We start from the raw sequence: 21,061 nt of genomic DNA, 5'->3' as shown, positions 1-21,061 counted from the left end.
CCAGGGCGGGGAAGGGAGGAGCACCTGTCCCCCATGGAGACTGCCCAGACCCTGGTTTCCTAATCCCACTTGTTGCCCCCTAATTACCAACACACTTGCCCCCAGCAATCACCTGCCCATCCCCGACTGCTGCCCCTTCCCTCACCCAGGGACCCTTCCAGCTCCCCCTCCCTCTCCCTTACCCTCTTAAAGCAGCTCCTCAAAGGGCTCCCTGCTGCCCATGTGCATGGTGGCAGGGGGTGGGGGGGAGGCGGGGAACTGTCACTTTCTGTTTATGTATTGGACAGTGGTATAAAATCCAGTCAAACAGTCCCCTTTTCCAACTAGCAATATAAAATTCCCTCTTATCAGGGAAAGTGCTGGGGACTGGCATGAAAGTGACTGAACAAACAGCCCCCCTCATTTCTCCTCTCATTAGCAATTGCCAGGAGACAATTCAGCCATGGGAGAGCAAATAACCAAGGAATGGGACTTTCGCAGCCAGAGAGGCAGGGAGAGAGGACAGGGGAAGGAGAGACTGAAAGGGGCAGTGATAGAAATCAGTGGAGGGAGAGAGATTTCCAGCTCTGTAATCCACCCAGACACATGTATTGTAGCATGGGGGGGAGGGATAGCTCAGTGCTTTGAGCATGGGCCTCCTAAATCCAGGATTGTGGGTTCAATCCTTCAGGGGGCCAATTAGGGGGAAAATTGGGGATTGGCCCTGTTTTGAGCAGGGGGTTGGACTAGGAGACCTCCTGAGGTCCCTCCAACCCTGATATTCTATGCATCTATGATCCCTGGGCACAATCACTTTCCAGTGAACAAAATAAGGATCAGACAGAGGAAAAGCCAGTTTCTCACTCCATATTTCTGCTGCTGTGGGGTCAGTGTCCAAGAGAATCCCCCACAGTGACTCCTTTGGTTCTGCTCTTTTCTAGCATTGTGTTCAGAGACTTTGTTATGGGATGGGGGGAGGGAGAAGGGAGATTAAAAATCTCTCTGTTGGCTTAGCCTGGCAGTAGGGGCCAGGTCTACACTGTAATAAAGAGATCAAGCATTTTCCCAGCATGGCAGACTCTAGGATGTCTGTCTGCAGGGAAAGGGCCTGGGAGGATCGTGATGTGAAATGAACTAAAGTCTGTTCTGAAACCCCCACAATTACCCTTCTCACCTCCCAGGCTGCAGAATGACATCCCTGCTTCGCTCCAGCTCATCCCATCCTCCCATGGGACAGGGGATAAAAATGGCTGCAGTGGAGCAAGTTCAGGTAGGGATTATTGGGGGGTTGCTGGTGGGTTCCTACTGGAGGGAGAGGGACACCAAATACACCAGAGATGGGAAGGTTTGCACAGTCTGGTTTGGAGGTTGGAGCGGGGCAGGAAATTCACAGGGTGGGAGAGGGAGGAGGACAGGGTGTGGCAAACCTGCTGGGAGTTGTTTAATAAGTGGCCTAGATTCTAGGAACAGACCCATGAGGTTAGGAGGTGGAAATGCTCTGATTTGTTCAACAGAAAATAACCCACCTTCATGGGGCTAAAATAATGCAGCTTCTCACAATGAGGAGGGTGTTGGGCTTCCTTCCACCGAACTCTCACTGGACCCTGCTACGGGCTCCATCCCCTGTATCAGTCTGTGGCTAGTAGCTGTGTGATGGATCTGCTGGGAGAGACAAGGGGCTCTCTCTTCATCCCCTTAACCTGGTGTTTCCAGGATGCTCTGAGCAGGCTGGGGGTGGGACTCTGTTGACTGCGATCTACCAGAGCTTCCATTTGGTTTGGAGTGTGAGTGGGGCAGCAGGTACTGAGTGTTGGACTCTTGCTATTTCAGGGGCTGGTGACCTTTGAGGAGGTGTCTGTGTATTTCACTGGGGAAGAGTGGGCTCTGCTGGACCCCGCTCAGAGAGCTCTCTACAGGGACGTCATGCAAGAGAACTATGAGAATGTGACCTCGCTGGGTAAGGACTCCTGTCCCCTCAGTTCTTGGAAGGGGAAATGAAGAGTTAAGGTTCATGCCACCTCCACAATACCACCTCTACTCTGTCCTCTTTCAGCATCACCCCAATATGCCAGTGACACACACACTGCCAGAGACCCTCCCCTGCTGCAGAGCACTTTGGGAACAGAGCACAGAAGCAGTATCACACAGTGTCAAATATCTCTTTGCTCAAGTCAAACGGGGGGTTAGGTCCAGCATAACGAACAGAAGCTTCCTACCCCTGCCCTTCTCTCAAACCCTGAGCCTACTCCACCCAAACCAGAATGTGCTTGGGGTGTAGCAAACAAGTTGCTAGAGTCAGAGCTGCTGGTCCAGGGTTAATCATCACACAGACACTCAGTGTGTCCTTGAATGCTTGCTGGGAGTATCCAGACAAGGGAGCTCCAGCAGCAGAACATTGAATCTCACCCAGGATTACAGACGACACAACTCCTCACTGCTCTGCATTTCACACCAGCATGTGAAAATGGTTTAGGTTGGTAATGAAACTTCTTGAGACATGGAGAGTCTTGCTCCCCCATCACCATGTGAAATAGCCACAATCTCTCTTCTCTGCAGGCTCCTTGGATTTTTGAGTCCCTCATTCCCGAAGTCACAAGACCCCGATTCTTATTTTTCACATTCTGCTTTTCCAGATTAATTAGAGTCTGTTGCCCCTGAATTATAGCTTCTAATTTCCCAGTGTTCTCCACACCCAGGGATTTTCCTACTCCCTCCCATTACACTGGACTCACTCGATTCCCTAGTACATAAAAACAGGCACACTGGGTCTGTCCAAAGGTCCATCCAGCCCTGTATACGGTCTTCAGACCGTGGCCAATGCCAGGTGCTCCAGAGGGAATGAACACAACAGGTAATCATCAAATGATCCATCACCTGTCATGCTTTGCCAGCTTCTAGCAAGAAGAGGCTACAGACATCTTCCCTGCCCTTCCTGGCTAATGGCCGTTGATGGACCTATCCTCCATGAATTCATCATGTTCTTTTTTAGAACCCTGTTATAGTCTTGGCCTTCACAACCTCCTCTGGCAAAGAGTTCCACAGGTTGACTGTGCGTTGTGTGAAGAAACACTTCCTTTTGTTTGTTTTATACGTGCTGCCTATACATTATTATTTTTTTTTTTTTTTGGTGATTCCTAGTCCTTGTGTTATGAGAAGAAGTAAATAACTTCCTTATTTACTTTCTCCACGTCAGTCATGATTTTATAGACCTCTCTCCTCTCCCCCCCTTCATCTCTTTTCCAAGCTGAAAAGTCCCAGGCCTGGTCTACACTAGGAGTTTATGTCGAATTTAGCGCCGTTACATTGAATTAACCCTGCACCCGTCCACACCACGAAGCTATTTAGTTCGACATAGAGCTCTCTTAAATTCGACTTCTGTACTCCTCCCCAACGAGAGGAGTAGCGCTAAATTCGAAATGGCAATATCGAATTAGGCTAGGTGTGGATGGAAATCGACGGTAATAGCTCCGGGAGCTATCCCACAGTGCACCACTCTGTTGACGCTCTGGACAGCAGTTCGAGCTCGGATGCTCTGACCAGCCACACAGGAAAAGCCCCGGGAAAATTTGAATTCCTTTTCCTGTCTGGGCAGTTTGAATCTCATTTCCTGTTTGGACAGCGTGGCGAGCTCAGCAGCACTGGCAACGATGCAGAGCTCTCCAGCAGAGATGGCCGTGCAATCTAATAGAAAGAGGGCCCCAGCATGGACTGATCGGGAAGTCTTGGATCTCATCGCTGTGTGGGGCGATGAGTCCGTGCTTTCCGAGCTGCGCTCCAAAAGAAGGAATGCAAAGATCTACGAGAAGATCTCTAAAGCCATGGCAGAGAGAGGATACAGCCGGGATGCAACGCAGTGCCGCGTGAAAATCAAGGAGCTGAGACAAGGCTACCAAAAAACCAAAGAGGCAAACGGACGCTCCGGATCCCAGCCCCACACATCCCGTTTCTACGAGGCACTGCATTCCATCCTAGGTGCGGCCGCCACCACTACCCCACCACTGACCGTGGACTCTGAGGATGGGATATTGTCCACGGCCGGTTCCTCGTCGGAAATGTTAGCGGACGGGGAAGATGAGGAAGGAGATGAGGAGGACGAGGCAGTCGACAGCGCTGGCACCGCTGATTTCCCCGACAACCAGGAGCTCTTCATCACCCTTACCGAGATCCCCTACCAACCGTCCCCATCCGTTACCCCGGACACCGAATCAGGGGAAGGATCAAGCAGTAAGTGCTTTCAACATCTAAACATTTATTTTTAACATAACTGTAATATTTATATTGTTAACAATGGGGTTTTCATTCATTCACTTAAACATATAAACTTTTATTTATAACACAACAGGAATATTAATAATATCAACAATTGGGTGTTCATGATTTCTTGGCCTTAGGCAACTATTTAGTCCCAACTATGTAAAAAAAATCAAATAATGTCCGGATTTTCATGATTAGGCAACCACAGGATGCTCCACTCTGTAGTCCCTTCCAGTACAGCTACACCAAAATACGGTCTATATGTCCGGGAATTGACACAAAGTCCTCATGGGAGAGCTCAGCATAGCTCTCCTGGAGGTACTGCTCAAGCCTGTGCATCAGGTTCCTTGGCAGGGCGATCTTGTTAGGTCCACCATGGTACGACACGTTCCCACGCCATGACTCTATCAAGTAGTCTGGGATCATAGCACGGCAGAGCATGGCGGCATACGGCCCTGGTTTCTGCATGCTCTCCCGAAGCATCCGTCCCCTGTCGCTCTCCGAGATCCTCATCAGCGTGATGTCGCACATGACGCCCTGCTTTGAATTAGGGAGGGGAATGTTAGTATTGGGACTGCTTTACAGCCACGCGGTGGAGGCGGCAGAGGGGCAGCATACAGGGATCTTTCCCTGGGACAGCCGCGAGGTGGTGGGACAGGGGCAGAGCTCATGCTTCCCTGATTGCTGCCAGCAGAGAGTGGCATTGCTTTCAATGCGAAAGGAGCCCAGTGCTACTATTAAAGTTTTAAGCTGCCACAAGTCTACGGCTTACCATGTTTTCCTGCTACAAAAGTTGAGGTGTCCTGCCACGCTTCTCGGATCGCAAGTGCAAGACCCCAGGCACTGAAGGCGAGGGCCGAAAATTCGACCTTGTCCTGAGTGCACATGTGAAAGGTGCAGTGCATGGTGTTGTTCACAGAGAAAGACTATGTTCTTTGTTAACAACTTCATTTATCTGTCTCAGGAATTCACTCCCTTTTTCCCATTCCCACAGACACATCTGCGACTGTCTCCCAACCCAGCCTGGCATCACACTCCCAGAGGCTAGCGCAGATTAGGAGGAGGAAGAAGAAGACGCGTGAGGACATGTTCTATGAACTAATGGACTGCTCACGAGCCCAGGCAGCCCAGCAGACACAGTGGAGGGAGAACTTGTCAGAAATGCACCGAGCAGTCATGGAACGGGAGAAGAGGTGGTGTCAGGAAGACCAGCAGGCTACTCAAACCCTGCTTGGACTAATGAGGGAGCAAACGGACACGCTCCGGCGCCTTGTGGATGTTCTGCAAGACCGGAGGCAGGAGGACAGAGCCCCGCTGCAGTCTATCTCTAACCGCCCTCCCCCGCCACAAAGTCCCACACCCCCCTCACCCAAAGTCCAAAGAAGGAGGGGCGGCAAGGGCCATTAATACTTTCAGTCAACCCCTGCAGACTGCTGTAGCACTAGAAGGCTCTCGTTCCCCAAAGTTTGAAAAGTCCTTTCCTACCCATCTCACACAAGCCCCCGTCCAAGTTTTCCCCCCCCCTTTTCATGTGCGGTTCATAATAAAATATTTGTTTCTGTTAAGTACTGTTTCCAAGATTTTCTTTTAGAGGAGATTCTGTCTGAAGGGGGGGAAGGGGTTTGGTAATTGGACAGGACAGTCACCTTTAGCAGGCTACAGAGGCGGGGGCAGGTCCAGCATCAGGACACATACACAGTGCAGTCACCAGTTACCCTGGTCAGTCTGGGAGGTGGTTTTCATGTTCTGGGGGGCGGGGGGGTTCATCTGTGACTTTGTGGCGGGGGAGGGCAGTTAGAGATCTTATGCCGCGGTCCTTATCCTGGATCACAGAGCCACGCAGCAGGGGGTCTGTAACCCTCCGCCTCCTGCCAGAAAGTCACTTGGCCGACACATACACGCAGTCCCGGCCAGGACTGCTGGCAGGCTCCGTTGAAACAACCAATCCACCACTGCGGAGCCTGTCATTCCCGGAGTTTAGAAGCATCATTTGCATCAGAACACTAAACCCGCCCCCCGCCACAGTCTGCGTCCCCGGTTTAAAACATTCCCGCGAAAACAGTAATAAAGACAACGTTGTTCATTAACAAAACGGAACAGATTTTATTTGTTGGGAAGGTGGTGAAGGGGGTATGTAACTTGGAAGGATAGTCAATATTAACTGGGTAAAGAAACGGGGGCAGGTTCAGCATCTGTGTCCACAAACTAAACAGTCACTGGATACCCTGCTCAGTCAGGAACCTAGCTTTCAAAGCCTCCCTGATGCACAGCGCGTCCCGCTGGGATCTTCTAATCGCCCGGCTGTCTGGCTGGGCGTAATCAGCAGCCAGGCTATTTGCCTCAACCTCCCACCCTGCAATAAAGGTCTCCCCCTTGCTCTCACACAGATTGTGGAGCACACAGCAAGCAGCTATCACGATGGGGATATTGGTTTCGCTGAGATCACAGCGAGTCAGTAAGCTTCTCCATCTCCCCTTGAGACGGCCAAAGGCACACTCCACCACCATTCTGCACTTGCTCAAACGGTAGTTGAAAAGTTCTTTTTCTGAGTCCAGGGCGCCAGTATAGGGCTTCATGAGCCAGGGCATTAGCGGGTATGCAGGGTCCCCGAGGATCACTGTAGGCATCTCCACATCCCCAAGACTTATTTTGTGCTCCGGGAAGTAAAGACCTTCCTGCAGCCGTCTAAACAGACCAGAGTTCCTGAACACGCGAGCGTCATGAACCTTGCCCGGCCATCCGACGTTGATGTTTGTAAAACGTCCCCTGTGGTCCACCAGTGCTTGCAGCACCATTGAAAAGTAGCCCTTTCTGTTAATGTACTGGCTGGCCTGGTGGTCCGGTCCCAGGATAGGGATGTGAGTCCCATCTATAGCCCCACCGCAGTTTGGGAATCCCATCGCGGCAAAGCCATCTATGATGAGCTCCACGTTTCCCAGGGTCACTACCTTTGACAGCAGTACCTTCACGATTGCCTTGGCTACTTGCATGACAACAACCCCCACGGTAGACTTGCCCACACCAAAGTGGTTCGCGACTGACCGGTAGCTGTCTGGCGTTGCAAGCTTCCAGAGGGCTATGGCCACTCGCTTCTGGACAGTCAGGGCTGCTCGCATCCGGGTGTCCTTGCGCTTCAGGGCAGGGGACAGCAACTCACAAAGTTCGAGGAAAGTCCCCTTCCGCATGCGAAAGTTTCGCAGCCACTGGGATTCATCCCAGACCTGAAGCACTATGCGGTCCCACCAGTCCGTGCTTGTTTCCAGGGCCCAGAATCGCCGTTCCACAATATCCACAAGACCCATTGCCACCGTGATGTCCTGGGCGCAGGGTCTCGTGGTTTCTGAGAGCTCTGAGCTACCCTCCGACTTCAGGCCCTCACGGTGGTGCCGTAGCCTCCTCTCCTGATTTCTCTGCATCTGCCTCTGGTAAAGGTGGATGAGAAGCTGCGAGGCGTTGAGAACGGCCACAACTGCAGCGATGGTCGCAGCGGGATCCATGCTCGCACTGCTGTGGCGTCCGCGCTGTCACTGATCAGAAAAGTGCGCAAACTGATTTCCCGCCGGCGCTTTCAGGGAGGGAGGGAGGGAGGGAGGGCGGGAGTGACGGACGGATGACGACAGGTACCCAAAAGCACCCTCGACACATTTTTTTACCCAGAAGGCATTTGGGGCTCGACCCAGAATTCCAATGGGCAGCGGGGACTGCGGGAACTGTGGGATAGCTGCCCACAGTGCACCGCTTCCAATGTTGACGCTTGCCCCGTTAGTGTGGACTCACAAAGTCGAATTACTGTCCTTAGTGTGGACACACACGTTCGACTTTGTAATATCGATTCCACATATTCGATTTAAGTGAAATCGAACTACTCTTGTAGTGTAGACATACCCCCAGTTTTTTTAATCTCTCCTCATACAGAAGCTGTTCCATATCCGTACTCATTTTTTTTGCCCTTTTCTAAACCCTTTTCAATTCCATTATATCTTCTTTGAGATGGGGTGACCACATCTGCATGCAGTATTTGAGATATGGGCATACAATGGATTCATATAGAGGCAATATGATATTTTCTGTCTTCTTATCTATCCCTTTCTTAATGATTCCCAACATTCTGTTCGCTTTTTGACTGCCTCTACACATTGAGTGGATGTTTTCTAAGAACTATCCACAGTGAGTCCAAGATCCCTCTCTTGAGTGGAACCAGCTAATTTAGACCCCATCATTTTATATGCATAGTTGGGATTATAGAGACAGGTTTCAGAGTAGCAGCCATGTTAGTCTGTATCCGTAAAAAGAACAGGGGTACTTGTGGCACCTTAGAGACTAATAAATTTATTTGGGCATAAGCTTTTGTGGGCTACAGCCCACTTCATTGGATGCATAGAATGGAACATGTAATAAGAGTGTGTGTGTGTGTGTGTATGTGTGTGTGTGTGTGTGTATATATATATATACACATACACAAAGAAGATGCCATACCAGCTCTAAGGGGCTAATTAATTACGATGACCTATTATCAGCAGGAAAAAAAACGTTTGTGGTGATAATCAAGATGGTCAATTACAGACAGTTGACAAGAGATTAAGGATAGTTATCATCAGGAAATAGATTCAAGTAGTGTAATGACTCAGCCATTCCCAGTCGCTATTCAAGCCAGAGTTAATTGTATCTAATTTGCAGATCAATTCCAGCTCAGCAGTTTCTCGTTGGAGTCTGTTTTTGAAGTCTTTCTGTTGCAAAATTGCAACCTTCAGGTCTGTTACTGAGTGGCCAGAGAGGTTGAAGTGTTCCCCTACTGTTTTTTGAGTGTTATGATTCCTGATGTCAGATTTGTGTCCGTTTATTCTTTTGCGTAGAGACTGTCCGGTTTGGCCAATGTACATGGCAGAGGGGCATTGCTGGCACATGATGGCATATATCACATTGGTAGATGTGCAGGTGAAAGAGCCCCTGATGGCGTGGCTGATGTGATTAGGTCCAGTGATGGTGTCACTTGAATAGATATGTGGACAGAGTTGGCATCGGGCTTTGTTGCAAGGATAGGTTCCTGGATTAGTGTTTTTGTTGTGTGGTGTGTGGTTGCTGGTGAGTATTTGCTTCAGGTTAGGGGGCTGTCTGTAAGCGAGGACTGGTCTGTCTCCCAAGATCTGTGAGAGTGAGGGATTGTCTTTCAGGATAGGTTGTAAATCTTTGATGATGCGCTGGAGAGGTTTTAGTTGGGGGCTGAAACTGACGGCTAGTGGCATCCTGTTATTTTCTTGGTTGGGCCTGTCCTGTAGTAGGTGACTTCTGGGTACTCTTCTGGCTCTGTCAATCTGTGTTTTCACTTTAGCAGGTGGATATTGTAGTTTTAAGAATGCTTGATAGAGATCTTGTAGGTGTTTGTCTCTGTCTGAGGGATTGGAGCAAATGCGGTTGTATTTTAGAGCTTGGCTGTAGACAATGGATCGAGTGGTGTGTCCTCGATGGAAGCTGGAGGCATGTCCTCACCCACAACTATTTCACATTTGGAGACAATATATACGTTCAAGTCAGCGGCACTGCTATGGGCACCCGCATGGCCCCACAGTATGCCAACATTTTCATGGCTGACTTAGAACAACGCTTCCTTAGCTCTCGTCCCCTTACGCCCCTACTCTGCTTATGCTACATTGATGACATCTTCATCATCTGGACCCATGGAAAAGAAGCCCTTGAGGAATTCCACCATAATTTCAACAATTTCCATCCCACCATCAACCTCAGCCTGGACCAGTCCACACAAGAGATCCACTTCCTGGACACTACTGGGCTCATAAACGATGGTCACATAAACGCCACCCTATACCGAAAACCTACTGACCGCTATACTTACCTACATGCCTCCAGCTTTCATCCAGGACACACCATTCGATCCATTGTCTACAGCCAAGCTCTAAAATACAACCGCATTTGCTCCAACCCCTCAGACAGAGATAAACCCCCTGGTGAGTGAGAGACCCCGGGGGGGAGGGTTGAACTGTCTCTGTGCAGCCAGGAAATTCCCCGGGGAGAAGTGGGGGGCAGGGGAAGGGACGGATGTGAGTTAATTGGATCCTTTCCCGGTTTGTGCCTCTTGCCTCTCACGCCCTGATACAAATTCTCTCCAGTTCTTCCCCTTTTCTCTCTCGGTATCTCACACCTGACAATAAAATCTGGGGAGATTTCCCCCTTTCCCCTCAAATGATCAGCTCTCTCATGTCTCCTGATTTCCCCCTGTTCTCTCCATGAGTCTCAAATGTCAATTTAAAATCTCTCTGATGTGGGGGATTTTCCCACCCATTTTATCTGCAGCGATTTGTCCTTGTTTAGGTGGGAAATTGCTGCCCTGAGTCATTCCCCAAAACATGGCTGCCCCTGGAGTGGGGATGGGATGAGATTCCCGTTCTCTGCCAGGGCAGGGAAGGGAGGAGCACCTGTCCCCCATGGAGACTGCCCAGACCCCGGTTTCCTAATCCCACTTGTTGCCCCCTAATTACCAACACAGTTGCCCCCAGCAATCACCTGCCCATCCCCGACTGCTGCCCCTTCCCTCAGCCAGGGACCCTTCCAGCTCCCCCTCCCTCTCCCTTACCCTCTTCAAGCAGCTCCTCAAAGGGCTCCCTGCTGCCCATGTGCATGGTGGTGGGGGGAGGGAACTATCACTTTCTGTTTATGTATTGGACAGTGGTATAAAATCCAGTCAAACAGTCCCCTTTTCCAACTAGCAATATAAAATTCCCTCTTATCAGGGAAAGTGCTGGGGACTGGCATGAAAGTGACTGAACAAACAGCCCCCCTCATTTCTCCTCTCATTAGCAATTGCCAGGAGACAATTCAGCCATGGGAGAGCAAATAACCAAGGAATGGGACTTTCGCAGCCAGAGAGGCAGGGAGAGAGGACAGGGGAAGGAGAGACTGAAAGGGGCAGTGATAGAAATCAGTGGAGGGAGAGAGATTTCCAGCTCTGTAATCCACCCAGACACATGTATTGTAGCATGGGGGGGAGGGATAGCTCAGTGCTTTGAGCATGGGCCTCCTAAATCCAGGATTGTGGGTTCAATCCTTCAGGGGGTCAATTAGGGGAAAAATTGGGGATTGGCCCTGTTTTGAGCAGGGGGTTGGACTAGGAGACCTCCTGAGGTCCCTCCAACCCTGATATTCTATGCATCTATGATCCCTGGGCACAATCACTTTCCAGTGAACAAAATAAGGATCAGACAGAGGAAAAGCCAGTTTCTCACTCCATATTTCTGCTGCTGTGGGGTCAGTGTCCAAGAGAATCCCCCACAGTGACTCCTTTGGTTCTGCTCTTTTCTAGCATTGTGTTCAAAGACTTTGTTATGGGATGGGGGGAGGGAGAAGGGAGGTTAAAAATCTCTCTGTTGGCTTAGCCTGGCAGTAGGGGCCAGGTCTACACTGTAATAAAGAGATCAAGCATTTTCCCAGCATGGCAGACTCTAGGATGTCTGTCTGCAGGGAAAGGGCCTGGGAGGATCATGTGAAATGAACTAAAGTCTGTTCTGAAACCCCCACAATTACCCTTCTCACCCTCCCAGGCTGCAGAATGACGTCCCTGTTTAGCTCCAGCTCATCCCATCCTCCCATGGGACAGGGGATAAAAATGGCTGCAGTGGAGCAAGTTCAGGTAGGGATTATTGGGGGGTTGCTGGTGGGTTCTTACTGGAGGGAGAGGGACACCAAATATACCAGAGATGGGAAGATTTGCACAGTCTGGTTTGAGGTTGGAGCTGGGCAGGAAATTCACAGGGTGGGAAAGGGAAGAGGACAGGGTGTGGCAAACCTGCTGGGCGTTGTTTAATAAGTGGCCTAGATTCTAGGAACAGACCCATGAGGTTAGGAGGTGGAAATGCTCTAATTTGTTCAACAGAAAATAACCCACCTTCATGGGGCTAAAATAATGCAGCTTCTCACAATGAGGAGCGTGTTGAGCTTCCTTCCACGGAACTCTCCCTGCACCCTGCTAGGGGCTCCATCTCCTGTATCAGTCTGTGGCTAGTAGGGGTGTGATGGATCTGCTGGGAGAGACAAGGGGCTCTCTCTTCATCCCCTTAACCTGGTGTTTCCAGGATGCTCTGAGCGGGCTGGGGGTGGGACTCTGTTGACTGCGTTCTACCAGAGCTTCCATTTGGTTTGGAGTGTGAATGGGACAGCAGGTACTGAGTGTGGGACTCTTGCTCTTTCAGGGGCCGGTGACCTTTGAGGAGGTGTCTGTGTATTTCACCAGGGAAGAGTGGGCTCTGCTGGACCCCGCTCAGAGAGCTCTCTACAGGGACGTCATGCAGGAGAACTATGAGAATGTGACCTCGCTGGGTAAGGATTCCCGTCCCCTCAGTTCTTGGAAGGGGAAATGAAGAGTTAAGGTTCATGCCACCTCCACAATACCACCTCTACTCTGTCCTTTCAGCATCACCCCAATATGCCAGTGACACACACACTGCCAGAGCCCCTCCCCTGCTGCAGAACACTTTGGGAACAGAGCACAGGAGCAGTATTGCACAGAGTCAAATATCTCCTGTTTGCTCAAGTAAAACTGGGGGGTTAGGTCCAGCCTAACGAACAGAAGCTTCCTACCCCGGACCTTCTCTCAAACACTGAACCTACTCCACCCAGACCAGAATGTGCTTGGGGGGTAGCAAACAGGTTGCTAGAGTTAGAGCTGCTGGTCCAGGGTTACTTATTACACAGACACTCAGTGTGTCCTTGAATGCTGGCTGGGAGTATCCAGACAAGGGAGCTCCAGCAGCAGAACATTGAATCTCACCCAGGATTACAGACGATACAACTCCTCACTGATCTGGATTGCACCCCAGCATGTGAAAATGGCTTAGGTTGGTAATGAAACTTCTTGAGACATGGAGAGTCTTGCTCCCCCATCACCATGTGAAATAGCCACAATCTCTCTTCACTGCAGGCTCCTTGGATTTTTGAGTCCCTCATTCCTGAAGTCACAAGACCCCGATTCTTATTTTTCACATTCTGCTTTTCCAGGCTAATTAGAATCTGTTGCTCCTGAATTATAGCTTCTAATTTCCCAGTGTTCTCCACACCCAGGGATTTTCCTACTCCCTCCCATTACACTGGACTCACTCGATTCCCTAGTACATAAAAACAGGCACACTGGGTCTGTCCAAAGGTCCATCCAGCCCTTTATACTGTCTTCAGACCGTGGCCAATGCCAGGTGCTCCAGAGGAAATGAACACAACAGGTAATCATCAGATGATCCATCACCTGTCATGCTTTGCCAGCTTCTACCAAGAAGAGGCTACAGATATCTTCCCTGCCCATCCTGGCTAATGGCCATTGATAGACCTATCCTCCATGAATTCATCATGTTCGTTTTTAGAACCCTGTCATAGTCTTGGCCTTCACAACCTCCTCTGGCAAAGAGTTCCATAGGTTGACTGTGCGTTGTGTGAAGAAACACTTCCTTTTGTTTGTTTTATACGTGCTGCCTATACTTTTTTTTTTTTTTTTGGTGATTCCTAGTCCTTGTGTTATGAGAAGGAGTAAATAAATTCCTTATTTACTTTCTCCATGCCAGTCATGATTTTATAGACCTCTCTCCTCTCCCCACTTTGTCTCTTTTCGAAGCTGAAAAGTCCCAGTCTTTTTAATCTCTCCTCATACAGAAGCTGTTCCATACACCTAATCATTTTTTTGCCCTTTTCTAAACCTTTTTCAATTCCATGATATCTTCTTTGAGATGGGGCGACCACATCTGCATTCAGTATTTGAGATATGGGCATACCATGGATTTATATAAAGGCAATATGGTATTTTCTGTCTTCTTATCTATCCCTTTCTTAATGATTCCCAACATTCTGTTCGCTTTTTGACTGCCGCTACACATTGAGTGGATGTTTTCAGAGAACTATCCACAGTGAGTCCAAGATCCCTCTCTTGAGTGGAACCAGCTAATTTAGACCCCGTCATTTTATATGTATAGTTGGGATTATGTTTTCCAATGGGCTGCACTATGTATTATCCTGACATCTAGTACTGCTGAGATCCCGCATTCAGTAATATCCCTGCCCTTCCTGTTCCCTTTCTCCACTGAACCCCACCAGCCCATGCTTACTGTTCCCAGCTTCTCCAAGACTCGCTTACAGAGGTCCAGAGACAATGAGAAAGAAGCAGTGCCAGGGAGACTTGCCCTCTGTCTGGAGACTTCGATTTCCGGGACACGGATTTAGTTTCTCGGTGTTTTAGGAACCTCTTTGAAACTGAGTGTCTGTGACATTAACCACAGTACAATCTGGACTGTTGAACAGCTGTGTCCCTTCAGTTCCCCAGGCTGGAGTGCCTTTTACACAGCTTTACTGTGAGAACAGCCACTCCAGGGCAGTTAACACACAGTCTCCAGCATGTAACTCGCTCCCAGCTACACAGTCCTGTGTGCTGTTAGTCAGCCACTCACGAATTACAGTACACCACAGGAGAACCCCAGAAAATTCTCTGGTCCCAGACTTCCCCCAGAAATGTTCATCTTGCACCATCCAGCACACTACTGAACAACGCAAGCTCATATGAAGTCTGTCATTTAATGAGTGGAAAATGCCATGCACCAGCCTTGTTATCCCAAATGGAGTTTCCAACACACTTTCATCCAAACACACTGGTTAGATAGAACAATAAAACAAGATTGTTAAAATCTTTTTTTTTGGTAGTTAAGTAATGAGGCATTCAAGTCAGAATTGTTTACAAAAGTAATGCAAGATAAAACACAAACTAATGTTTAACTTAACAAGCTAATGTTTCTCTCACCATGTGCGGAGACAGGCTGGCTTTCCTTTCAGCCAGGACTCCTCCTAACCCGCCCCTGCTACCCAAGTTCAGTTCTTCAGGAGTTGTCATGAGCAGAGGGAAGGGGGGGAGAGAGAGTCTCAAGCATTTTCCTCACCTCTTTTTATAACTCAGTCCTTTGTACTAGAAACAACTTCAGTTCTCAGCTGAGTCATGGTGACAGGCTGTCTGTTGTAGATAGGAGCTTCCAGTGGTCCCTATGAAGGAATGTAAATGTCTTCTTCACACCTTCCCCCTCCAGAGAATGGCTATTTGACCAGCTGTTTGCCTTGCTGTCTCTGAGGAACTGGTCTGTGGGTGTTCCCCAGAATTGTAACTTTTACAGTAATATCATACAGTAAAATCTCATCACTTTACATACAGTGTTGCTACACATATTTTAGCAGGAGGATAATATTCAGTAGATTGTGTTTTCAAATGATACCTCACAAGCTAGACTATGTACAAAATGTGTCATAATTTTCTTGAAGGGTCAACATGGGGTACAGACTGACACACTGTGTGTGTTCCCAGCAGATATGGGGGTATTTCAGTCCCTCATAAGCAGAGCGTTTTGCATCTTCAAGGACCTGGGGAGCTGGTCCTGGGAATTCACTGGTTTACGAAGTGTGACACCGTATGGAATTGAGGCACTTTATATTATTATTATTTTATTATTAATACCGATGAGATAAAATTACAATGAATCGTGCTAGATATGCCATGTAAAATGTTATGATTTTCCAAGTATGATAATTTTGTTTCTATGTTTGTATCACCTTTCTATTGTGAGTTATAGATATTTAGAGTATATCTATATTTCTAGACTTGTGCAGTGTTTCTGGGTGACACCCCCAGATATATTGGCGTCAGCACTGCCTAGGCTGTTTAGTGGCCCATTCAGGGTCATCAGCTGTACAATGAGCCCATGGAAAGGATCAAGGGCAGGGGTGGGCTAACTTTTTAGCGCAAGGGCCACATTGGGGTTACAAAATTGTATGGAGGGCCAGGTAGGGAAGGCTTCCAAAACAGCTTTGCCCCGCCCCCTCCGAATTCCCACCCCCCCTTCTCCTGGTCCCCTGACCGCCCCCTCCCGAGACCAACCACCCTAACTGCCCTCCCAGGACCCCACCCCCTACCCAGCCCCCCATGCTCCCTGTCCCCTGAATGCCCAGACCCCTATCCACCCACCCAGCCCCTGACAGACCCCTCGGGACTCCCACGCCTAGCCAACCGCCCTGTACCCTGACTGCCCCCTGGGACTCCCTGCCCCTTATCTAACCCCCCGGCCTCTTACCATGCTGCTCAGAGCAGCATGTCTGGCAGCCGTGTGGCCTGCGTGGAGCCAGACATGCTGCCCCACAGGAGCGCGCAGCGCCCCCCAGAGCACTACCTGCACAGTGGCATGGCTGCAGGGAAGGGAGAACAGCAAGAGGGGGAGCTAGCCTCCCCGACCGGGAGCTCAGGGGCCGGGCAGGACCGTCCTGTGGGCCGGATGTGGCCTGCGGCTGTAGTTTGCCCTCCCGTGATCAAGGGGATACGCCTATTGAGTCAGGAAGACATGCAGGGGTATGCCTGTGTACTGAGAACTCCAAGGCTTTTCCATGCCCTGTGCTGTGAAGCTTGTGTTTGGGACACAGGAAGTACAAGCCACATGGCAAAAGGAATATACAGGGCAGCTGCATCATCTCCATTTTGTCTTCAATCCCTCTTCCTACCTCTGGAGCAACTTCTCTACCAACTGAAGCCTTGAACAAAGGACTGGATGACCCATCCAAACTCTGGATGGGTTCCAGATGGACTTTCAAGCCAGCAACTCACCAATACCGCTAGGAACCCGATATATAGATTTTGGAATGTATATGACTGCTTTCCAATTTAACAACTCCCTTTTTCTTTCTATCTTTCCTTTATAATAAACCTTTAGTTTTGATGCTAAAGGTGTAACAATGCTGATTCTGGTGGGACCCAACTGAGAGTGCCAATTCAGGACAAATTGCTTCAAGCGGGGCGGTTACAGCCCAAGGCTGGGGGTTTTCCACCTCTAAGGCAAACCAAACCAGCCAAACACAGAGGACTTCGATTTTACCACACTGGCTAACTACAAGTCATGTAAGCAATTCCCTTAGACACTCCAGTTTCCCAGTATCACCACCAGTGCCACTCGCTATGGGGACAAATGGTTATGAAAACCAATACCCCAGTAAAAGAAAAAGGTTCTTCCGATCCCAAAGGACCAAGCCCCAGACAAAGGTCAATATACAAATCAGATCTTACCCACAAATCACGCTGTTGCCAATCCTTTAGAATGTGAAACCTAAAGGTTTATTCATTAAAGGAAAAAGAGCTAGAATTGTTTAAATTGAATAAATTCCATACAGTAATGGCAAAGTTCTTGGTTCATCAAGCAGGCTAGGCAGAGCTGATACCAACTCGTGTGGGATGTCACCCAGAAGCACAGCATAATTTTGCAATACAGACAGTATAGAGCCAATATTCATAACTTTAACTACAAAAACGATACACACATACAGATAGCATAATCATAACCAGCAAACCATAACCTTGTCCTACACACCTCAAATGCCAGCCTTTGTACAATTTTTGTTGCAAATCTATAACAGTGGTTGCAACAGTGATTTACACGGTTACAGATTCTGTCAAGAACATCACAAAAGGATTAGCTGGCAGCAAGGTATTTTGGGTAAGGTCCAAACCTATAGTGACCCAGTAATGTGGCTGACCCTTTAGGGTCAGAAGAACACTGTTTGTGAGAAGAGTTTTTAAATAACCTCTCACTGTATTGTACCTAGGTGCTGATTGGGATTCAGAAGTGGAATGCAATAAAGGGGGCTGTGTGATTTCTTTTTTCAGCTTCTCAATAGTAGTGTGGGGGATCAGAAGTACAGTTTGTGACTGGTAGGTGAGTTTAACTTTAGTGTTAACCACCAGTTTTGAGATCATCAGCTCTCTCTTTTTTCAGCCTAACCTGACCTTGGCATTTTCAGTATGGACTGGCCCAGGCACACCAGGTCACACTAAGCACTGAAGTTAAATTAATAGAATGTTTTTGATAAAGTCTTATTAAATCAACTGAACTCCTTTATTTTCTTTCATCTGAGCAGCATTTCCAGTTTTAAAACCTGATATGATCTCCCAGCTGGAACAAAGGGAAGAGTCATGGGTCCCAGACCTCCAGCGTTCAGAGGAAAGAGAGATCCTGAGCGTTCCCTGCACAGGTGAGGAAACATTAAACCAACTCAGAATCTGTAAGTGCCTGAAGGAAACATCTGGGATGCCCTACAAAGCCCTTGGAAGATCTCTCAGTTCATTATTGTCCCTAGCAGGGGTCGGATCCTCAGGGTAAATATAGCTTATGACTTCCTGTAGATCCTAGCAGACACCAGGCAGTAGCTTCCCCTTCTCCCCCTGTGAATTTGGATGGGATGTGAAGGCCGAGTTGATCCCCTCCTCTCTCCTATTTGGGGGAAGGGTTTGGGGGAGTTCAGTTTCTGATCTTTATTTGACCTCTCTCCAGCACTTGTTTTATTTTGCTCTTCCCCTTTCATACCTGGTTGAAGTTTCTATCTCTATCACAGCAGGTGATGCAATGATATGTGAGACTGAGGAGCAAAATTCTCATCAGGAAAATGTTGAGCAAGTGGATAAACACAGAGAATTATCGCAAAGATCGGAAAGGAATGTGTCCAGGAGTCATGAGCTGGGAAAATCCTGTGAGATTCAGCACAGACCAGAACGAGAACAAGGAAGCCAGCCAGGGGAGAAAGTGGGTAAATGTATTTCCTGTCCAGGAACTCAGAAGGACCTTAAGGAAACCACAACACAGCAAGAAATCCTCAGGGGAAAGAGAAAAAATACATTCACTGAGTGTGGGAAAAACTTACGTGACGATTCAGCCCTTATTAGTCATCAGAGAATCCACACAGGGGAGAGGCCCTATGAATGCAGTGAGTGTGGGGAAAACTTCAATCACAGCTCACACCTTATTAGGCATCAGAGAATCCACACAGGGGAGAGGCCCTATGAATGCAGTGAGTGTGGAAAAAGGTTCACTCAAAGATCAGGTCTTTTTCAACATCAGAGAATCCACACAGGGGAGAGGCCCTATGAATGCAGTGAGTGTGGGAAAAAGTTCAATCACAGCTCACACTTTATTAGGCATCAGAGAATCCACACAGGGGAGAGGCCCTATGAATGCAGTGAGTGTGGGAAAAAGTTCAATCACATCTCACACCTTATTAGGCATCAGAGAATCCACACAGGGGAGAGGCTCTATGAATGCAGTGAGTGTGGAAAAAGCTTCACTCAAAGATCAGGTCTTTTTCAACATCAGAGAATCCACACAGGGGAGAGGCCCTATGAATGCAGTGAGTGTGGGAAAAAGTTCAATCACATCTCACACCTTATTAGGCATCAGAGAATCCACACAGGGGAGAGGCTCTATGAATGCAGTGAGTGTGGAAAAAGCTTCACTCAAAGATCAGGTCTTTTTCAACATCAGAGAATCCACACAGGGGAGAGGCCCTATGAATGCAGTGAGTGTGGGAAAAAGTTCAATCACAGCTCACACCTTATTAGGCATCAGAGAATCCACACAGGGGAGAGGCCCTATGAATGCAGTGAGTGTGGAAAAAGCTTCACTCAAAGATCAGGTCTTTTTCAACATCAGAGAATCCACACAGCGGAGAGGCCCTATGAATGCAGTGAGTGTGGGGAAAAGTTCAATCACAGCTCACACTTTATTAGGCATCAGAGAATCCACACAGGGGAGAGGCCCTATGAATGCAGTGAGTGTGGGGAAAAGTTCAATCACAGCTCACACCTTATTAGGCATCAGAGAATCCACACAGGGGAGAGGCCCTATGAATGCAGTGAGTGTGGGAAAAACTTTAATCACCGCTCACACCTTATTAGGCATCAGAGAATTCACACAGGGGAGAGGCTCTATGAATGCAGTGTGTGTGGAAAAAGCTTCACTCAAAGATCAGGTCTTTTTCAACATCAGAGAATCCACACAGGGGAGAGGCCCTATGAATGCAGTGAGTGTGGGAAAAAGTTCAATCACAGCTCACACCTTATTAGGCATCAGAGAATCCACACAGGGGATTGGCCCTATGAATGCAGTGAGTGTGGGGAAAACTTCAATCACAGCTCACACCTTATTAGGCATCAGAGAATTCACACAGGGGAGAGGCTCTATGAATGCAGTGAGTGTGGAAAAAGCTTCACTCAAAGATCAGGTCTTTTTCAACATCAGAGAATCCACACAGGGGAGAGGCCCTATGAATGCAGTGAGTGTGGGAAAAACTTCAATCACCGCTCACACCTTATTAGGCATCAGAGAATTCACACAGGAGAGAGGCTCTATGAATGCAGTGAGTGTGGAAAAAGCTTCACTCAAAGATCAGGTCTTTTTCAACATCAGAGAATCCACACAGGGGAGAGGCCCTATGAATGCAGTGAGTGTGGGAAAAAGTTCAATCACAGCTCACACCTTATTAGGCATCAGAGAATCCACACAGGGGAGAGGCCCTATTAATGCAGTGAGTGTGGGAAAAACTTCACTCACAAATCAGTCCTTTCTGAACATCAGAATATCCACACTGGTGTGAGACCCTATGAATGCAGTGTGTGGGGGGAAAACGTCACTCACAGATCATCCATTATTAGGCATCAGAGAATCCACAGAGGGTAGAGGGCCTATGAATACAGTGAGTGTGGAAAAAGCTTCACTCAAAGATCAGGTCTTTTTCAACATCAGAGAATGCACTGAGTGTGGGAATACCTTCTCTTGGCACTCAGACCACGTTAGGGATCAGAGAATCTGCAAGGGAGATCAACATCATAAAAACCTCTAGGATTACCATTATTTTTTTTCTTTAATACTTTTCCTGATTCCCACATAGTAACTTTTAAAGCTGTTTGACAGTTTGCAGCACCGTTATCCCTCAGTTTGTCCAGTTGATTGGCCCATTTTTGCCTTTTGCAGTTCTCCCTGTTTTGAGG

General features: G+C 48.5%; 1 pseudogene; it reads left to right on the top strand.

Moving 5' to 3' along the window:
* Nucleotides 1-1,198: 1,198 nt before the first annotated feature.
* LOC135889365 (zinc finger protein 420-like) lies at nucleotides 1,199-20,838 on the top strand (annotated as a pseudogene).
* The last annotated feature ends 223 nt before the right edge of the window (nucleotides 20,839-21,061 follow it).

This window comes from Emys orbicularis, chromosome 15 (assembly GCF_028017835.1).
Source record: "Emys orbicularis isolate rEmyOrb1 chromosome 15, rEmyOrb1.hap1, whole genome shotgun sequence".
In the NCBI taxonomy this organism is placed as follows: Eukaryota; Metazoa; Chordata; order Testudines; family Emydidae; genus Emys; species Emys orbicularis.
This window is presented reverse-complemented; position numbering and strand designations above follow the sequence as displayed.